At 44.3% G+C, this 12,513-nt stretch overlaps 1 protein-coding gene across 3 annotated transcripts in view; it reads right to left on the bottom strand.

Moving 5' to 3' along the window:
- MTM1 (myotubularin 1) overlaps window positions 1-849 on the bottom strand; it is a 193,562-nt gene extending 192,713 nt beyond the window's left edge. For all 3 annotated transcript variants that reach the window (XM_066249555.1, XM_066249556.1, XM_066249554.1), the window contains exon 1: window positions 789-849. The gene's annotated coding sequence lies outside the window, so the exon portion shown is untranslated. The remainder of the gene's footprint in view (window positions 1-788) is intronic.
- Window positions 850-12,513: the final 11,664 nt, after the last annotated feature.

Genomic DNA, 12,513 nt, shown 5'->3' with positions numbered 1-12,513 from the left:
CCATTATTACATTCTTGTGAAGGTTTAGTATCTGTTTCAGAACCAGTTACAATCCACTTCATACTTCGTAAGCGTATAAAAAGCTTATAGTATAAATTTCGCATTTCATCTCTGCTTAGGCAAAAACTAAAATTAGTTTTCACTTCCTGAGCACAGCAAAAGACAGTTAAGGGAGGCAACCCGGCAAAGGGCGCTTGCTCTTGTCTGCCCATACTTCCGACTATGTATCAGGGAACTAACCGTTCACTTTAAGATCTTCCTTCAACTGTTGCAAAAATAGACAAATCTCCTGTCTGTGACACAGAAACAAACACTGGCCAAGGGCGCAGATCCAGGCTTCACAGCCAATGACCTGCTGAGGCTGCTCCAAAGAACCCACGGGCGATGCCGAAGGCACTCACCCCGCGCCGAAAGCAATGGCGAGGACCAGCCGAGGCACGTCGCCAGGGAGACAGGGCGGCAGCCAGGCCCACTCGCCGTCCCAGGACCGGGAAGTAAACCCCAACCCCCACCCACGGCCCACGGGCCCCGATCTCGGACCCGATCTTTGCCCGCCGCGGACCTGGACCTTGGACGAGAAGACCCTAGAAGCCAGAGGCACCTGCCTGCTGCTCTCTGGCCTTAGCGCTGGCAAGCGGGCACAGCCTAGGGCGAAATGACGCTCCTTCCGGGTGCTGCGAGGCCCCGAGGGACCCGCCGGCATGGGGAGTCCGAACTTCCTCTTCCTGGACCCCACTATCCCCACTACGGGTCCCCGCAACGCCCGATCAGAGAAAGCGTACACCCACCTTGTAATCCCCGCGCTACCGCCGTTGCCAGGCTGCTCGGCTCCCGGGCCCCACTCCGCCCCCTTCAGGGCCCACCCCCTGCGGCCTCCCCGCCCTTGGCCACCGCCCTCCGCCCTACTCTGAGCGTCGGTTGGCGGGGCTTTATTACGTAACAAAGGACTGGGCGGGTGGACGACTCCCAAGAGCCTAGGGAAGTCGCTCCCAAGGGCGGGGCTCTTCGCCCCAGAGGCTGCTGGGAAACCTTTTTTGAAGGGTCTGTTTCGAGGAAGCCTCTGGGAGTTGTAGTTTTAAATATGGTGCCATCAATGGACAGGGCCAAGATTCTGGGGGCCACCCTTGGAGTTGGCTCCAAGCCCAGGCTGCTGGAAAGCATACTCGCACTGTTTTTCTCCAAAAAGGGGAAATCCAGAGGGAAGACTTCCCAAGATAAAACGTTAGCGGATGTCACTAAATTTATCAATTATTATTGGGTACTTAAGGTTGACTACTTGAAGTTGAGATACTGTAACGGAAAAAGAAATTAAGTGCTGCAGAATCTGCAGTTCACAACCCAGCTCATAGTTGAAGCATTCTTCATTAATGACAGCACCTTTGCAAGAACTTTCTTAAGACTTAGTAAAAGGAAACATTGTAGAACAATGTTCCTTCCACTTTTTGAGGTTTGGAGCAGGCAAACATTGATACAGTAAAAAGAAAGGAAAAGAAAAAATAGAAGGAGGACAATTTCCAGAAGAGAATTCAGTGTATAATTAAAAAAAAAATACTGGCCCTGGCCGGTTGGCTCAGCGGTAGAGTGTCGGCCTGGCGTGCGGAGGACCCGGGTTCGATTCCCAGCCAGGGCACATAGGAGAAGCGCCCATTTCCTTCTCCACTTCCCCCCTCCTTCCTCTCTGTCTCTCTCTTCCCCTCCGCAGCCAAGGCTCCATTGGAGCAAAGATGGCCCGGGCGCTGGGGATGGCTCCTTGGCCGCTGCCCCAAGCGCTAGAGTGGCTCTGGTCCCGGCAGAGTGATGCCCCAGAGGGGCAGAGCATCGCCCCCTGGTGGGCAGAGTGTGGCCCCTGGTGGGCGTGCCAGGTGGATCCTGGTCGGGTGCATGCGGGAGTCTGTCTGACTGTCTCTCCCCGTTTCCAGCTTCAGAAAAAATAAATAAATAAAAAAAATTAAAAAAAAACACAATACTTGAATACACAAAAAATATTATATTCTTTGTGATGCATGACAATTATACATAAGCAGTTCAGGTTAATGATGATCAAATGGATTACTTAAACATAACTTTTTCTCTCTATGTGTTTTAGTACTCAAGCATCTAAAAGCAGATGTTTTATATACCAGTATATATGTTAGTGTGTATATAGTCCTATATCATTATGTATACACATATTAACCCTGTTGAAGAGTCCACACTTCTTAGATGAGTAACAAGTCCTTCAGATTGCATCCCCACCTACTCTTCAACAACTTCTGCCAATGTACCTTTTCTCTCCCCTCACCCCAGCTTCTGATCTAGGCAAAGGGAGCTTCTTTCAATTCTTTAGATGCAATAAGTGTTTTCCTCCCTCTGCCCTCTAGACTTAGTCCTTTCTACTGGATTGGTCAAACTCCTAGAAAGGTGTGGGTGGAGCGCAGAGCGCATTTCTAGCAGCTGCAGCTGATGCAATGCTGTGAGAATACTCCAGCTCCCAGAACCCTCCTGGGTATACCCAGGAAGGAAGCTCGCCCGCTATAAGGAAGTGACTCAGCGCCAACCATGCAGCTCTCTGATCTTTTCAGCCATTGGCTATGAAGGACACACTATAACACCTTATAGGCTGAACCCATGTATATAAGCTAGCTTACTTCCTGAATAAAGTGGATCTGCATCACTGAACCTGGTCCCAGGAGTTGGGTCTTTGTGTCTCCGTCATCCTCACTCCCGGCAGGACTTGTCCACAACTGGTGCCCAACTTGGGGCAGGGACCTAACCGGCATCCAGGGACGGGTGAGTGACCCTCTGCAATAAGAAACCCTCACTCTCGAGCCCCACAGGCTTGAACCCTGTATGCCCTATTGCAGAGTAGGTGAGTTAAAGTTAGTGAAAAGGATCTCTGTACTTACTGGGAGATCCTCTCTGGTTTCAATCCCTGGATTAAGGACGCACCTCTCTGGGACGTGGATACTTGGGCCTGAGCTCTCCGACGTGTTCATTTGGCCGAGGTACATGAGGGACTGGCCTTCCCTCTGGGTCTCACTCCTGCCTTATTGGCAATACACGCCTGCTTGACCAGTGCTCCTGCTGGGGACACTCCGCCGGTCCCTAAGGTCCTACAGGCTACTCCTCTTTCAGAGGAGCCCCTGCATCCCTATTAGCCCCCCTCCACTGAGGAAGAAAGTAGTTTAGCCTCCGAGTTTGACAAAATCGCGGCTGAGCACGCAGAAACGAAACCAACCAAATTGCTCACTGCGCCATCAGCTCTGCCGCCTGAAAAAGCGAAGTTGCTACTTCCACATTCCCTGCCGGGGTTCAATGCCCCACCCCAGCCTCTCAGACGCCATTTTCTACCCCAGCTTTAACTCCAACACGTGTTCTTGCTGCAGACCCGTGGGCCAGCCTATACGCCCCCATGTTTCTTTTTTCTTTCTGTCTCTCTGTCTTGTCTGTTTTTCTGTATCTCTTTCTCTCTATCTCCCCTGCCCCTTTCTCTGAAATGATGCTGGAAGGACCCAGCCATGGCACTGTGGCAGAGATCACACCCTCTTCTAACACAAGGGAGAGGTTATGCTTGTGTTTTTCAGCCAATTTGGATCCCAGGAACCCCCCAAACTGCTTGACAGGGTTTCTTGGGCACCCACTAAGTGGTTCAGTCTTCAACCGTCCAAAGCCACAACCCTGGCCTTCTCCACACCGACTACACCTGAGGGGAGGAGGTCCTCAGCGCTCCAGAAGAAGACCTTGTGGCTGGTGTGCACACCCCATCACCTGGGGGGATATGGAGGCTTTGGTGGGGCAGGCCCAGAGAATTGCCCCTGATGGGCCCCCAGGTCCTGGAGCTCTGTTCTTGCTTATATGTGCTATAGTAACTGCTGACTCCCAGACGCAGATGGCGGCAGCCCGGGGCTCAAGCCCAGCAGCATGAGCTGGTGTTTTCAGTTCATCTTTGGAGGATGAGAATTGGGCTGGACTTGCAATTCACAGACTCCAGAAGGTAAACGGCACCAGCTATGGTGGGAGGATGAACGGAAGCCAGGCTTGCATTGCTGAGTGGTTGCTGGAATGGCAGGGAGTGCCTGCTAAGCTGCTGGTGCATTTGCTGACATTTTGGGACATAGGAGTGGACACCATCATACTCTCCAGAGCAAGGATGGAAATGCTGAATGCCATTGCCATGTGCTCCTCTTTGGGACAGTGTAAGACCTGCCAGGACGGCAAGGATGAGGGGGGTGGCTGAGGCCTCATGTGCATGGACTGATTTCCTGGACTACGACCCGAATGAGCACTGGCTCCTTTGTGGGATGGACTTACTGATTTTGGACAATATGAAATACCCTGAAGGGGGTGGGGGGTGGCTTTGCAGGAGGCTCTTCCCCTGTCCAGGAAGCTTTTCCCATGGCTAGAAAGAAGGCCAAGGACATTTTGTGCTTTTGGCAAAGTGCTCAGAGATGGGAGAAGTGTACCTCTGTAATTGTTGAAATTGTTTGATTTGTCATGTTGCTGTAATTTGTGTAATGTGCCTTGCAAACATATGCAGTATGCAGCGTACGGCAAGCCATCCATTTTGTGTTTGGATGCTGGGACCTTTGTGGGAAGGTGGTGTGCATGGACCTACATCCATTTTTTACAATCAAAATGGAACTGTGTTTAACGGCACCTAGAAGGTCTCTGTAACACAATGGGAGGGAAATGACATCCCGACCCCTAGGAGAAATACCCTATTTAAGACCCCCATTCTATTTCCTAACTAGTCAAACATTACAGAAGCTTGCCTCATTGTTTAATCCAGCTAATCTATTAGCATATAGTATAATAGGTATTATAGTTGTTTTAGTTCTATTAAGTTTCCATTGCATAATACATAGCATTCAGAAGCTACAACAACAAGCTGTCATTCATCAAGTCCAATTGGCCTTAATTAAAAGAGAAGGGGGAGATGTGGGTGGAGCGCAGAGTGCCTTCCTAGCAGCTGTGGCTGATGCAATGCTGTGAGAATACTCCAGCTCCCAGAACCTTCCTGGGCACACCCAGGAAGGGAGCTTGCCCACTATAAGGAAGTGACTTAGCGCCAACCACACAGCTCCCTGATCTTTTCAGCCATTGGCTATGAAGGACACGCTGTAACATCCTATTGGCTGAACCCATGTATATAAGCTAGCTTATCTCCTGAATAAAGTGGGTCTGTGTCACTGAACCTGGTACCTGGAGTCGAGTCTTCGAGTCTCCTTCGTCCTCACCCCCGGCAGGACTTGTCCACAGAAAGGGGGCAGAATAGCACTTGTTCCTGGGCCAGGTAGAATTAGAAGCTCTCCCCAGAGCCCTTCTTGTAGCACTGATACCATCATTTATTTACTTGTTTTCCCTGCCAACTCTCCTCCCCAGACTGTGAACTTCTTTAATCACATTCACTTATGTACTAGATTTGAAAGAGTGTTCAGTAAATGCTTCTAGATTGCATGCATTTATGCCAGCGGGGCTCCTGGTATTCTACTGAATAACTGGATTCCCATATCTCTGACTCTTGGAGCAGAGAGAGAGAGGAAAATTGATGGGTGAAGGGAGGGCAGCAGCTGGATAGGAGAGCTTGCATAAAATAGGCACTGTGTTCAAGGATAAAGCTGAAGGCTTTTGCTCCATGAAGCAGGGGCACTCTTCATTACAAAGCTGTAGTTATTGGGGAAGATTCCAGCACCTCCAACCTTGATTTGGCCCCAGCTCCAGAAGGAGACAACCCAAGCAGGAAGCATCAGTAGAGAAGACCAGTCTCTGGCCTGTGAAATGGGGACAGTGACCAGTGACTCCTCCCTGCCTGCCTCACAGTGTATATGGAAGGATCAAATGAGATAAAAGTACTGTGAAAACTGTAAAATGTAAAGGCTGAAGACCACAGAGGAGTTTCTGCTTTGCCCTTGGCCAGGTCACTATGTTTTATGTTTTCTTTTTCTTTTTTTTTTCTTTTGTTTTTGTATTTTTCTGAAGCTGGAAACTGGGAGGCAGTCAGACAGACTCCCGCATGCACCTGACTGGGATCCACCCAGCACACCCACCAGGGGGCGATGCTCCGCCCATCCGGGGCATCGCTCTATTGTGACCAGAGCCACCCTAGCGCCCGGGCCATCTTTGCTCCAATGGAGCCTTGGCTGTGGGAGGGGAAGAGAGAGACAGAGAGGAAGGAGAGGGGGAAGGGTGGAGAAGCAGATGGGCGCCTCTCCTGTGTGCCCCAGCCGGGAATTGAACCCAGGACTTCCGCATGCCAGGCCAACACTCCACCACTGAGCCAACCAGCCAGGGCCTCTTTTTTTTTTTTGAGAGAGAGAGAGAGAGAGAGAGAGGGACAGGAAGGAAGAGAGAGGGGAAGGAGAAAGAGATGAAAAGCATCAACTCGTAATTGCTTCACTTTAGTTGTTTTTAATTGATTGGGTCTCATATGTGCCTTGACGGAGGGAGAGGGTTCAAGCCGAGCCAGTGACCCCTTGCGCAATCCAGCGACTTGGGTTTCTAGCCAGCGACCTTGAGCTCAAGCCCGCAACCTTGGGCTTCTAGTCAGTTACCTTTGAGCTCTAGCTAATGACCTTGGGATCTGTAGATGATCCCATACTCCAGCTGGCAACTCCGTGCTCTAGCCAGCTCAATCCATTATGCAATCACTGGTCAGGCAGGGCTCTTAAGTTCTTGACCAAATTCTGCCCTCCCTCAGGCTATATGTTGAGGGTTCTTCAGCTTTCCCTGCATCTCACACACACATGCACATGCACACGCATATGCACATGCACAAACGCCAAAAATGCAGGAGGTCTATAGAAAGATGGCCAGCTTCCAGCTAGGGGCTCCTGAACAATAGGGAGAAGCAGTAGATGTGACATAAGAGTGCTTCTTTGATAAAGGTTCTGGATGGGACATTTTTCACCCATTCCCCCAGAGTCCTCTTGCTTTTGCTAAGGCACAGGGTGAACGTGTCTCTTACCCTCCCGGGCTCCATCTGTTTCTCCCAAGTTGGAGGAAGTGTAACAGGTAGGACTAGAAGAAGGTCTATTGGCCTGGCCAGGTGCACCCCTTACCCCCACAGCCAGCCTCCTGGGTGAGAAACAGGCCCAAGAAAATAAATGGACTCTTTATGATTCTCTTCCTTAGCACACTAACTACATGGCCCGTAGTACTGGTGCTTTTACTTCCCAGTCCTCACACCTGCCAGGCTAGGGACTGCTACCACCTGGTTCTACTATGCTCACTATATTGAACCTAAGGTGAAGGAAGGTGGAGGAAAGTCAAGGATGTCCTTACAGAGGAAGGACAAAGCTGAAGAAAGAGGTGGTCAGAATTGAATATATTAAATGTAGCTGGGTGCTACTCTCTAACAGAAATCACTTGCAATCAGGAAACCTGAATTCCAGTCCCAGCAATTCTACAGATAATCTGTTGGCCTTGGGATAGATACTTCACCTCTCAGATTATTACCTTCTTTCTCTGAGGAAAGGAAAAGGAGTCAAATGTCACCTCCAAGGGTTGCTGTGTCCTAGCACAGCAAGGACAGAAGTGAATGTGATGTATAGAATGACAAGATAGCAGTGTTGCCAAGCTGCTAGGTTTGCTGATGGAAAGAGAGGTGGCAGAGTGCAGGGGATAAGCTCCTGGATATCGGCAGGAAGACCTCTGGGCTAAAATCCTCTGGGCCAGTACAGCTCTCTAAGCCTTGAATTTTTCTCCTGTGAAATAATAATAGTAATATCTAATCTTGTGTGAAGAATAAACACATAAATGCTGAGGACTAAGTTCTGCTTCTAGAACCACAAGGCAGCTCTGCCTCCCTCCCCTCACCCCCACCCTTCATTTGAAAAGTCACCTTAACAGAAGGGTTCAGCCACTTTGGAAAACAGTTTGGCAGAGATTTATGCAGTTCAGTGTACACATGGCCCAGCAATATCACTGCTAGGTATTTAGCTAAGAGACATGAAAATTTATATTTATAAAAGTAATTGTATTCAAATAATAATAGCAATCTTTTCAAAACAGCTGTCAAAAAGGTAAAAAACAACAAAGTTCATCAACCAATGAATAGCTAAATGGTGATGTTTCCGCACAGTGGAATACTACAGAGTGATAAAAACGAAGGACCATTTATACATGCTATGACATAAATGAATCTAAAATATATTATACTAAGTAAAATAAACAATATACAAAATATTACATTCTGTATCATTCTATTTATTCTATTTATTTCATTTGGGGAAAGGCAAAAGTATAGTATAGGAAGCAGATTTGTGGTTGACTGGAGCCAAAGGTGTGGGAAGGGCATTGAATGCAAAGAAGCAAAAGGAAGTTTTAAGGCTGATGGAAATGTTCTATGCTTTGATGATTATGCAAATATATGCAATTGCCTAAACTCATTAAACTGTGAACATGAAATGAGTAAATTTCATTGTAGCTAAATTATATTTTGATAAAGCTGAGGTTTAAAGTTGGGAGGGATATCTTAACTTCAGGTTTCTGATGCTGCCTACAATTGTCAGTTTGTTTTGGTTTGGTTAGTGGGCTAGTTTTTTGTTTGTTTGTTTTTTAGTCTTGCTCATATTATTTACTTTTTTATTTTATTTCTAATTGCAGTTTACAATCAATATCATTTTGTATTAGCTTCATGTGTACAGCATAGTGGCTAGATAATTATATACACTACAAAGTAGTCCCCCCAATATTTCAAGTACCCACCTGGCACCACACACAGTTATTACAAAATTATCAACTATATTTCTTATGTTTTATTCTACATACTGGGACCATTTTGTGACTACCAATTTATAGTTCTCAATCCTTTCATGTTTTTTCCCAATCCTTTCACGTTTTTTAACCCAGTCCCACAACGGTCTTCTCTTCTGACAACCATAAGTCTATTGTCTGTATCTATGAGTCTGATTCTATTTTTATTTACTTATTTATTACTTTTCAACTTTAAATTAAAGTTTAAATTCAGTACTATTCTGTATTAATTTAAGGTATACAGGAAGTGGCTAGACAGTCATATACTTTATAAAGTATTTCACCCAGTATTTCCAGTACCCACCTGACACCGTATATAGTTATTACAAAATTATTGATTATATGTTCTACGCTCTACTTTACATCTCCATGACTATTTTGTAACTACCAACTTGTATTCCTCAATCCCTTCACCTTTTTCACCCAGTCCTCTATCCCATACCCATCTGGCAACCATCAGTCTGTTTTCTGTATCTATATAAGTCTGTTTCTATATCTATAAATCTATTTGTTTGTTTATATCATTCATTAGATTCTACATATAAGTCAAATCATATGACACTTGTCTTCCTGTTTCTAACCTATTTCATTAAGCATAATAGCTTCTAGATCCATCCATGCTTTTCCAAATGGCAAGACTTTACTCTTTTTCATGGCTGAGTAATATTATATTGTATATATGTGCCATTACTTCTTTATCTGTTCATCTATTGATAGGCACTTGGATTGCATCCATACCTTGGCTTTTGTAAGTAATAGTGTAATAAACATAGGGGTACACATCATCCTTCAAATTAATGTTTCAGGTTTCTTAGGATATATGCATAGAAGTGGAATTGCTGAGTCATAAGGCAGTTCCATTTTCAGTTTTTCTGAGGAATCTCCATATTGTTTTCTGCAGTGATTGCACCAATCTGCATGCCAAACAACAGTGCACTAAGGGTCCCTTTTTTCACATCATTGCCAACATTTGTTTATTGTTTTATTGGTAATAGCCATTCTGACAGGGATGAGGTGATATCTCATTGGGTTTTAATTTGCATGTCTCTGGTCACTGGGGAACAATTTTTTAAATTTTATGTTGCATGAGGTTTTAGAATGTTTTCTATATATTTCTGCATTGCTGATTCCCAATCTGATATCCGTTTTTTGGTGCATGCTCTAGTTTTTACACAATTTTAATTTCTGTTTGTTACAGTTAATGGCATGCATTGGTTTTTAAATTGGAGTTACAATGACTCTTGAATTGAACATAACCACAAGGCAGTTAATGTTTTATAAACATCTCTTTTACATAATTGTAGTTGTGTTTAAATGTAAAAAATTATTATCTGATAAAAACACCTTATTTTTTTAAGATTGAATCATGGCTTCTTCAAGTAGGTGTAAATGTAAGAATAGTCTTGACACCTTCTGTTATATATGTGGCTGTTACACACTTCAACATCAAAGGCACAATATTTCGTCATTTGTGACACATGCATATATTGTCTATTTTCAAGTTCCCCTCGGTGATCAAGACAAGAATTGGGCTCCTCATATTGTGTGTCATAATTGTGAGGAAATGCTTCATGACTGTACAAAAGGAACATATAAAGGAATGCCTTTTGGTATTCCCATGGTTTGGCGTGAACCTAAGAACCACAGCAGTGACTGTTATTTCTGTCTGATCCATAAAAAGGGCATCAGCAAGACAAAATGGCATATGATCACATATCCTAATATTCCTTCAGCAATACAACTTATCCCACACTCAGACACTCCCAGTACCAGTTTTCAATGGTTTTATTTCTTCTAAGTATAAAGAAAGTGAACATGGTGATCAAGTGTATTTTGGTAAGATGCATGAGGAAATGGTTGTAGAATCTGAAAGGTCTTCTTCTGATGCCAAGCAGTCATTTACCCCTCAGCAGTTTAGCCAACTCGAATTGAATGACTTAGTAAGAGATTTGGGCCTATCAAAGAAAGCAGCTGAGTTATTAACCTCCAGGCTTCAAGAAAAGAATGTACTTCACTGGTCAGCTAAAGTATGCCATTTCAGGAAGCATGAACAAATTTTTGTGGACTTTTTTCCGAAGACAAACACTTTGTTTACTGTCATGATATCAGTAGTCTTCTCAGCCAGCTAGGTGTTACCACTTACAGTCCAACAGAATGGCAGCTATTTCTTGACAGCTCTAAATGGAGTCTGAAACGTGTTCTTCTACACAACGGTAATGTTTATGCAGCAGTTCCAATTGGTTATTCAACTCATCTGCGAGAAGATTATAATGACATAAAAATTGTCCTTGACTTTCTGAAGTATGAGGGGCATAACTGGGTCATTTGTGTGGATCTGAAAATGGTAAATTCCCTGCTAGGACAACAGAGAGGTTTCACGAAATATCCTTGCTTTCTGTGTTTGTGGGACAGCCGAGCTCAGGAGAAACACTGGACACAGAAGGATTGGCTGAAATGTGAAGCTCTGGAAGTAGGGATGCAAGATATTGTGAATGAACCTGTAATTAATCGCGACAGGATCATTTTTCCCCCACTTCATATCAAACTTGGCTTAATGAAGCAGTTTGTTCAGGCTTTGAATAGAGAAAGTGAATGCTTTCAACATATTATTTCTGCTTTTCCTGCCTTGTCTTTCAAGAAGATAAAAGCAGGTGTATTCGATGGTCCTCAAATTCAAACCCTCATATGTGACGAATAATTTGCCAGGAAGATGAATAAGGAGGAGCAAGCAGGATGGCAGTCTTTTTTGGCAGTTACAAAGAACTTCCCTGGCAACAAAAAAAGCAGAAAACTATAAACTTCTGGTTTAAAGGATGCTGTTGACTTTCCACAACATTGGGTGTATCATGAGCATTAAGATTCACTTTCTGAACAGTCACCTTGATAAGTTTCCTGAAAATCTTGGAGCTGGTAGTGATGAGCAGGGAGAATGCTTTCATCAAGATCTGAAGACGATGGAAGAGTGTTATCAGGGGCAATGGATAGAAATATGATGGCAGACTACTGCTGGAGCATCAAACAAGATTGTCCTCAAGAAGTACACAAACGCAAATTTTTGCCTGAATAGAATTTAAATAAGTTTTGCACAAATTTTATGATTAAAATAAGTGTTTTAATATGTTCTATTTTGAAATTGTAGACAAATTCTGATGCAATCATATCTTTTAGTATATTTACTGCATTATATAAATTATTATATTTTCACAAAGATGATGCCCAAGAAGACATTCTACTTCATTATGTTAAACTAAATGTTGAAATTTTACAATAAGATGAAAACCCAAACTCTTGGGTTGCAAATAAACACTGTAGCTTATAGAGAAAAACTGTTATATTTGAGATCAGCACACTCGAATTAGTTAAGACCAAGTGTTTTGTGGATGCAACAAAAATTTTGTTTCCCAGTGAATGATAAGCATCTTTTCTTTTTTTTATTTATTTTTTAATTTTTTATTTATTTTTAATTATTTTTATTTATTCATTTTACAGAAGAGAGACAGAGAGATAGAGAGAGAGAGAAGGGGGGAGGAGCAGGAAGCATCAACTTCCACATGAGCCTTGACCGGGCAAGTCCAGGGTTTTGAACCGGCGACCTCAGCATTCCAGGTGGATGCTTGATCCACTGCGCCACCACAGGTCAGGCTATGTTAAGCATCTTTTCTTGTCTATTGGCCATCTGTATGTCCTCTTTGGAGAAGTGTCTATTCAGGTCCTCTGTCCTCTTTTTAATTGAGTTGTTTGTTTTTCTGTTTTTGCAAAATATGAGTTTTTTTCTAAATA

This window comes from Saccopteryx bilineata, chromosome X, assembly GCF_036850765.1.
Source record: "Saccopteryx bilineata isolate mSacBil1 chromosome X, mSacBil1_pri_phased_curated, whole genome shotgun sequence".
NCBI classification, from domain to species: Eukaryota; Metazoa; Chordata; class Mammalia; order Chiroptera; family Emballonuridae; genus Saccopteryx; species Saccopteryx bilineata.
This window is presented reverse-complemented; position numbering and strand designations above follow the sequence as displayed.